Here is an 8,819-nt window from a genome sequence, read left to right on the forward strand (position 1 = left end):
AGAACCTACGGTATTCATGTTTTTGTTGTTGTTGTTCAGTTACCTAGTCATGTCCAACTCTTTGTGACCCCATGGACTGCAGCACACCAGGCCTCCCTGTCCCTCACCATCTCCCGGAGTTTGCCCAAGTTCATGTTCATTGCGTCCGTGATGCCGTCCAGCCATCTCATCCTCTGATGCCCTCTTCTCCTTTGGCCCTCGATCTTTTCCAGCATCAGGGACTTTTCCAATGAGTCGTCTGTTTGCATCACATGACCAAAATACTGGAGCTTCAGCTTTAGCATCAGAGTCCTTCCAGTGAGTATTCAGGGTTGATCTCCCTTAAGATTGACTGGTTTGATCTCCTTGCTGTCCAAGGGACTTTCAGGAGTCTTCTCCAGCACCACAGTTCAAAAGCATCAATTCTTTGGCATTCTGCCTTCTTTAGAACTGCCATAATAAAGTGCCACAACTGGCTTAGGATACAGAAGTTTATAGTCTCATAGTTTTAGAAGCTAAAAGCCTGAAATCAAAAGTGTCAGCAGAGTTGGTTCCATCCTGAGCCCTCAAAAGCGAATCAATTCCCTCCTCTCTCTGTGCTGCTGACGAGAGTCAGCCATCCTTGGCGTTCCTTGGCTTGTAGATACATTACTCCAATCTCTGCCTCCATCTTCACATGGCTATATCCTTGTGCATATTTCTGTGTCTCTTCTCCCTTCCTACAAGGACACCTCCTATACTGAGTTAGGCAGCCATCCCCAACCTTTGTGGCACTAGGGACCAGTTTCATGGAAGACAGTTTTTCCAAGAACCTGGGGTTGGGGCATTTTCAGGATGATTCAAGCACTTTACATTTACTGTACACTTCATTTCTATTATTATTATTATTACATCAGGTTCATCCCAGATCATCAGGCATTAGATCCTGGAGTTTGAAAATCCCTGGATTAGGGTACACCATAATGACTTCATCTTAACTTTGAGTATACCTTCAAAGATTGTATTTCCAAATTGCATTTCACAGGTACAGGGTGAGGGGAGGATTTGACTTCCAATGTATCTTTTCAGGGTACACATTCAATTTCAAACAACTATCTATACTAGCTTTTCTGTTTTTGCTTTGGTTTTTCCCCCAAGCTTTCAGTATCACCTCAGAGACCTTCTAGGTCTTAAAAGCAAGCCAGTCCCAGAGGAACAGTGGGCAGCTTTAAATCGCGGCTGCTGTAACCACCAGGCTGAGAGCCAGAGAGATAGGAAATGAGGCTGAGGATCAAGCTTCTGAGTAACATGTGAGTCTTCTAAGAAGCAGCCCTCCCTAACACATCTATAAAACCCTCCTCCTAACTCACATCTAGGAAAAACTCTACCGGCATTTCTTACAGAGGGCATTTTTAGGAATGAAGGCTCCCATCATCTGCATTTCTGTGGATGGTCACAATAGCAAACCATCAGAACACTTAGGACCCATGGAACTGCAGGGAACAAAGTCCATGAAAAGAAAAAAAAAGGCATGCATGCTCAGTCGTGTCTGACTCTTTGTGACCCTTTGGACTGTAGCCTGCCAGGCTCCTCTGTTTGTCGAATTTTCCAGGCAAGAATACTGGAGTGGGTTGCCATTTCCTTCTCCAGTGAATCTTCCTGGAGGCAAAGCAGGGATCGAAACCACATCTCTTGTGCCTGTTGCACTGGCAGATGGATTCTTTACCACCTCACTACCAGGGAAGCCCAAAGTCCACGAGGGGACAGCCTAAAGCTCCATTTAACAGAAAGGCTAAACTGAGAACCCTTCTGACAATCACAAACTGTTACAAGAAGGCAACTGGTTCAACAAAAGATGTCCATCCCAGACAATGGAGCTCAATAGCTGTGTGAGAGGCAGGAAACAGAATAAAGGCTGAGAACAAGGACTGTGAAGTCAGGACACCCAGATGGACTCCAGTGCAAGATGAACCACTGGCCAGCTGTGTCAAGGTCAAGACAATGTCCCTCTGTGCACACCAACATCCTTGCCCTCATCTTTATTTCCATCCTCTGAAGCTCATGGACCAGTTCTGCAGCCCCAGACTGAGCCAGGTGTGTCTCCAGCCCTGCAGCCATCTTTCAGGGGCACCAGAGAATAGTTTCAACTGGGGGTCCAGGCAACCTTTTCTATAAAGGATCAGACGGTAGATAGTTGAGGCTTTGCAAGCCATAGTCTCTGTTGCTACTGCTGCTGCTGCTAAGTCGCTTCAGTTGTGTCCGACTCTGCGACCCCATAGATGGCAGCCCACCAGGCTCCCCCGTCCCTGGGATTCTCCAGGCAAGAACACTGGAGTGGGTTGCCATTTCCTTCTCCAATGTGTGAAAGTGAAAAGTGAAAGAGAAGTTGCTCAGTCGTGTCTGATTCTTCATGACCCCATGGACTGCAGCCTACCAGGCTCCTCTGTCCATGGGGTTTCCAGGCAAGAGCACTGGAGTGGGGTGCCATCGCCTTCTCCGATGGTCTCTGTTACCACTGCTCAACTCTTCTGTCACTGGATGAAAGCAGCCGTGGGCAATATGTGCTGTAGGCAGAACTCAAACAGAGTTGATTACCCCCAGGTGACAGCTGGCAATGTCTGGAGGCAGTTGGGGTAGCAGACTAGGGCCTGCTGTAACAAAGCACCACAAGCTAGGTGGCATAAATAACAGAAATGGATTGTCTTGCAGTCCTGGAGGCTAAAAGTCCAAAATCAAGGTATCAGCAGAGTTGGTTCCTTCCAAGGGCTGTGAAGGAGAATCTGTCCCCATGCCTGTCTCCTAGCTTCCAGAGGGGTTTTGTCTTGTTTTGTTTTGTTTGTGTGTTTGTTGTATTTGGCATATGACTCTTTTCTCTTTGAAAAAATTTTATTGTTTAAATTGGAATATAAATGCTTTATAATGTTGTATTGGTTCCACTGTACAACAACATGAATTGACTATATGTATACATATATCCCATCCTTCTCGAGCCTCCCTCCCACCACCCCATCCTACCCCTCTAGGTCATCACAGAGCACTGAACTGAGCTCCCTGTGCTATACGGAACTTCCCACTAGCTGTCTATTTTACACATAGTATTATATATATGTCAATCCAACTCCTAATCTATCACCCTCTTCCTTCTCTGTGTTCACACATCTGTTCTCCATGTTTGTGTCTCTATTCCTGTCCTGCAAATAGTTCATTTCTACCGTTTTTCTATATTCCATATATATGCATTAATATACAATATTTGTTTTTCTCTTTCTGACTTAATTCAGTCTGTATGACAGACTCTAGGTTCATCCACATCACTACAAATGACTCAGTTCCATTCCTTTTTATGGCTAATATTCCAATATATATATATATATGTACCACATCTTCTTTATCCATTCCTCTGTTGATTGGTTGTTTCCATGTCTTGGCTATTGTAAACAGTGCTGCAACAAACTTTAGTTTGCTGGAAATTGTTGGCATTCCTTAGCTTATAGGTGTTAAGCTAAGGTCTCTGCCTTAATGTTCACAAGAATTCTCCCAGTGAGTCTGTGTCCAAATTTCCCCTTTTCATAAGGACACCAGTCACACTGGATTAGGGCTTACCCTCAATGACCCCATCTCAACCAACCACATCTGCAAAGAACTTATTTCTAAATAAGGTCACATTCTGAGATACTGTCACCTGCAAAGCCCAGTAACAATTCTTGGGAAATAAAAACAGGATCTGAGTAACAAACTCTAACTTTTTTTCCTTTTGTGCTTAAGTCTAGTGTTACTTGCTCCCAGGCTTCCCTGATGGCTCAGGCTGTACAAAATTCACCTGCAATGAGGGAGACCTGGGTTCAATCCCTGGGTCAGGAAGATCCCCTGGAGAAGGGAATGGCAACCCACTCCCGTATTCTTGCCTGGAGAATCCCATGGGCAGAGGGGCCTGGTGGGCTACAGTCCTTGGGGTCACAAAGAGTCAGACACGACCGAGCAACTAACACTTTGACTGTTGACTTGTGCTCAGGGTGGCACGTGCAGAGGCCTTGCAGCTGGCCCTTAAGACCAGAGTTTCCTGTGCAAAAGGGCTGTGCAGACTCCTCCGCCTGGCAGGCCATGCGCAGAAGGGCTGCACCCAACACCTCGATTCCAGAAGGCTGCAGTGGGCCAGGTGCAGAGGTGCTGCCCTGAGCATTGCGTAGCGTCGGGAGAGGTCAGCTTGCTTTGCCTGGGGAGCTCTGTCCTCAGTCATGAGCAGTCTCATTCTCTGCCCTTTGTCCAGGGGAACACCAATCTCCAGTTTGCCTCCCATGAGGTGGATTAGTAGCTCCCAATTTATGAAGACATCTCTTTCTAGCGGGGATATAGGGCATTCAGGAACATACAGGAAGGAAATGGGTGAATGTGTGTTCATCCAATTTACATCCTGATGGCTCTATGAGTGCCTGTTCTAAGGTCTTCCCTGATACCCATCATTTTATAACTCTTGTGACTGAGTTTGCCTGAGCTGGTGTTCAGAATCAAGTTAAGTGGCACCAGTGTCAACTAAGACTTTGATAGGTTTGCCCCTCACATCCAGTGTCAGCTGGGGCTCCTTGGGAGTCAACTGCAGTGCCAACTCAGGAGTCTCCTGGCCCCATCATGCTCCATCTATGTGGACCATCTTTCTTCAAGGGTAGTGGCCAGGATCTGTCATTTCCAGCCCCTTTTCAGGGGTGGCTGGGCCATTCTCTCTTCCAGCGTCCCTCTTGTTTGCATATGATACACTGATTCAGTCCCATTTCCTTGGTCTGCTATCCCTCAGTGGGGATTAGGGTCACTCACTGGAGTCAGGAGTCTCTGTGGGTGGTTAATCTAGATTCCCCTGCTGACAGGCTGACAGCAGAGGGCAACAGTCAGTAGGTGGGCTTGCCTCCGGCCTTTTTATTGTCTGACCTTTTCCTCCTCTGTATCTCAGTTATTAAACATTCAGTAGGGAACCTTGATCTGGTGAGAGAGGGGTATCTGGTTCTATGTTCAGTTTCTGAAGTTCACCTCTAATGTCAGAGGCCCTTTGGGTGATTAAATGCAACCTCAGGATTCTTTTCCCTTGCAATGATGCAAGGTCAAGGGGGGTACAGATGTAGAGGCATTTCTTGAGGGGCTATTGGAATGCTAAAGGCTTTTCTGTTGGCTCCTGATTGATTTCCTTTATCTTGTACCAGTTGACAGGTTTCTTTCCTGCTGCCTGGATTCCCTTTTTGGATCATATTTTTACAACAGGTCAGACTCTGCCTTCTGCCCCCCTCTCCATGGTCTTGGTGGTCCCAGTTGGTTCCTTATCTGGGACCACTTGATTCTCTGGTCTGAGAGTAGCATGACCTGTATTGTTTCTGTTCTCTTTGTCTGCTTTTTGGGGGGCTTTTGAAAAGAACGTGGCCTTTTCTTCCTGAGCTTAGGGGAATGCTAGCCCCAGGAAGGCTTTGGATATCAGCCCAGGTGGGGTCACAGGTCTGAAAGATTTCCCTAATCAGATTCAGGAACCTCTCTGGATCTTCCCTCAACCCCTTACTATGATTCTCAGTATTAGAATCTCAGGATTAGAAGTGGTCAATGGTGTGTGTAACTGGATGACCATCCTTCTCCATCGGAGACCTGCCTCAAAGAGGGCATTTTTCCTGGAAGGTTGCTGCCTCCTGGCTAATGATTAGTCCTGCTTTGTGCTGCTGCTGTACTGGGTTCTGCAGGAAGGGACTGATGTAGAGGCAGTCCTTTGGGCCTGTGGCCCAAATTGGGACATTATGAAGGAAGGGAGTGGGGAGGGAGCAAGAGAAGGAGGCTGAGGGAGGAGATCAAGAAGGTCCTGGGGGAAGGGGGGGTCAAGGACTGGTATGACCTCACATCCTTCTTGAAGACCTCTGTTTTGATAGAAGACTATAAAAAACTGGACATAGGGAATTTTATCACATTTCTTTTGTCTTTGGCACAGTGGTCCAACTGTAAAATGATGCTGTAATTTAGAGACCCACTGACAGGCCAACTTTCTCCATCTCCCAGCTGGTATTGGGACCAGGCTGTATTGCATGGGAAGATTAAATGCTACCCAGAGAAACAGGGCCCCTGGAGCTTGAATGTATGGAAATCCTGATCTATTCGAGTTGCCCTCACCTAGGAATTGGGCCTCTCCCAAATGCCAAAGAGGAATGGTTTACAGATGAGAGCAGTTTTATGAGGGGGAAAAGTCTGGCAGGATACACACTAACCTCTAAGACCTGAGTCATTGAAGCAAAAAGCCCACCCACAGGGACTTCTCCTCAAAAGGTGAAGCTGAGAGCCCTCCCCTGATCTAGTTCAGGACAGGGAAGATCTCCCGTGCTTACAAAGACTCCTGGTATACCTATACCATTCTACACAATTGTTTAGAAGGAAAGAGGTGTGCTTACTGTGGAGAGTAAACAGGTGAAATGTGGCTTAAGCATTTCAAGTTCTGAAGCAGCACAGCTTCCCAAAAACAGGTGGTAGTGACTCACCATAGGGGTCACCAAACGGGCATGCAGAGGTGTTATAGTAAAGGGAAATAATAAAGTGGATGTAACTGCCAGCAGGGCGGCCCTAGAACCCACACCTGGCAACTACCCCTCAAACCCTGAAGACCAGATCCACCCAATTACTCCCTAATCTACACAAAGGAAGAATTAGACAAAGCCTCCAAATGGGATTTCAATAGAGAACTGGGGTTGGGGGTGGTGGCAATGGGTGGCTAGTTAATTAAGATAAGCGATAGTTTTTCCCTGAAATTCAGCTTGTCAAGCCATCAGGGAAGCTCATCAAAGCACTCTCGATGGGAGGGAAGTCCTATGTAACTGGTTAGTTGAGGTCATGGTAACTACTAGCATGAAAAGTATAATCAGTGGGATGGTCAAGACATACCCCTATTTACACGATGAACAATCCCAACACCAGACGCCTCCAGAGATCCCCAGATAAGGTCCTTTCAGACCAGAAGGACACATCTTAGAAAAGACTGGCAGACTGATATCACTGCCTGCTGAGAGTACCAGGTAATTTCAGCTGTCTCTTAGTGCTAGTAGACACATTTACTGGGTGGCTAGAAGAGTTCCTTATTAAAACTCACATAGCAGCTGAAGTGGCTAAGGCATTACCCGAATAAAGAATCCCCAGATTTGGCCTCCCAGGATCTCTGCAAAGTGATAATGGTCCAGCATTTGTGTTGCAAGTGATGAAGGGGATAACAAGTGTCCTGGACATAAAATGGGACTTCACACTCAATGTGGAGACCCCAGTCGTTGGGAAAAATGGAGAGAACGGATCAGACCCTGAAATGGGCTTTGCTGCTGCTGCTGCTGCTTAGCCATTTCGGTTGTGTCCAACTCTGTGTGACCCTATGGGCTGCAACCCGTCAGGCTCCTCTGTCCATGGAATTCTCTAGGCAAGAGTACTATTTTGGGTTGCCATGCCCTCCTCCAGGAATCTTCCTGACCCAGGGATTGAACCCAGGTCTCCTGCATTGCAGGCAGATTCTTCGCTGAGCCACTAGGGAAGCCAGAAACGGGCCTTAGCCAAGTTGTATCAGGAAACTCAACAAAACTGAATTAAGTTGCTTCTGATGGCCCTACTCTGCATGTAATTATCTCCAAGGGATTAGTTCAAGTTAAATGCATCTGAACTCATATATGATAGACCCATTCCCCATCCCCAAGAGAAGGGGTAACTTAGTCTCCTTGAAACGAAACAACTCAAGTGTGCCCTCTGGGTAAGAGAAATCAGGTACCCTCTCACAGAATAAGGATGCCTACATCCCCAGGCCTGGTTCTCCAGCACTTCTGGTCAGGAGCTTGTGTGTTAGTCGCTCAGTCGTGCCCGACTCTTTGCAACCCAGTGGACTGTGTAGCCTGCCATGTTCATCTGTCCATGGAATTCTCCAGGCAAGAATACTGGAGTGGGTAGTCATTCCCTCCTCCAGGGCATCTTCCTGACCCAGGGGTCAATTTCAGGTGTCCTGCATTGCAGGCATATTCTTTACCATCCGAGCCACGAGGGAAATCCAGTCAGGAGCTTGGGTTTGGATGGACCTTAAAACCTAGAAAACGAGCAGCCCAAAAGCCCAGTTCCTTCCTAAATGGAACAGACTCCAGTCCATGATCCTTAGCATGAATCTTGCCTTAAAGTTGCAAGGGGTGGCTCCATGGACACACCAGACTTGAGTGAAAGGGGCCCCTTGAGCCCCAGACTCCAGACAACCTGGGGCAACAGACCCCTGTCACTTGTGCATTCCTGTCTCTGACCTGAAGCTTCTCCTCTGAAAAACAACCAAAGTGCAACCAGGAAGATGTAGGCCCTGGCAGTGAGCCTCAACATAAGGGCACACTTGCCCACAAGCAAAACGGACACACCTTCATTTTTTCCTTTGTCTTCAAAAGGTTAGACAAATGGGGGTTGCTCAGAAATAGGAACAGTCCGGACCAAGGCCTGGTGACCACTGCACACAAATCTAAAGGAACTGGGTGAGCACTTCCACTCCTCTGCCCGAGATTGTGACAACACCTACGTTCAGCAGGAAGCAGTTACAGAAGACGGACTTGTGCCCCTGAGGCAGGAGGTAGATGCCCTCCCCCGCCAGGGGTGAGCAATTTGAGTTCATTCCCCATGGATAGAAGTTCCAAAATATTAATAGCAGGAAAATCAAGAGATGTGGCTGGTCCCTGTGCAGATGAGAGACCATGTGTGTCTCACACCCAAAGTCAAGGAAACCTTCTCAACCAGAAAAGTCCTTGGAGATCAAAAGGAGAATGATGTCAAGTCCACCCATAGGCCTCTCGGTGGAATCTGCTTTGACTAAGAGATGCGTGCACACACACGGGAGGATCCTGAGATTT

The sequence above is a fragment of the Bison bison genome, unplaced genomic scaffold (assembly GCF_000754665.1).
Source record: "Bison bison bison isolate TAMUID 2011002044 unplaced genomic scaffold, Bison_UMD1.0 scf7180017864289, whole genome shotgun sequence".
Classification (NCBI taxonomy): domain Eukaryota; kingdom Metazoa; phylum Chordata; class Mammalia; order Artiodactyla; family Bovidae; genus Bison; species Bison bison.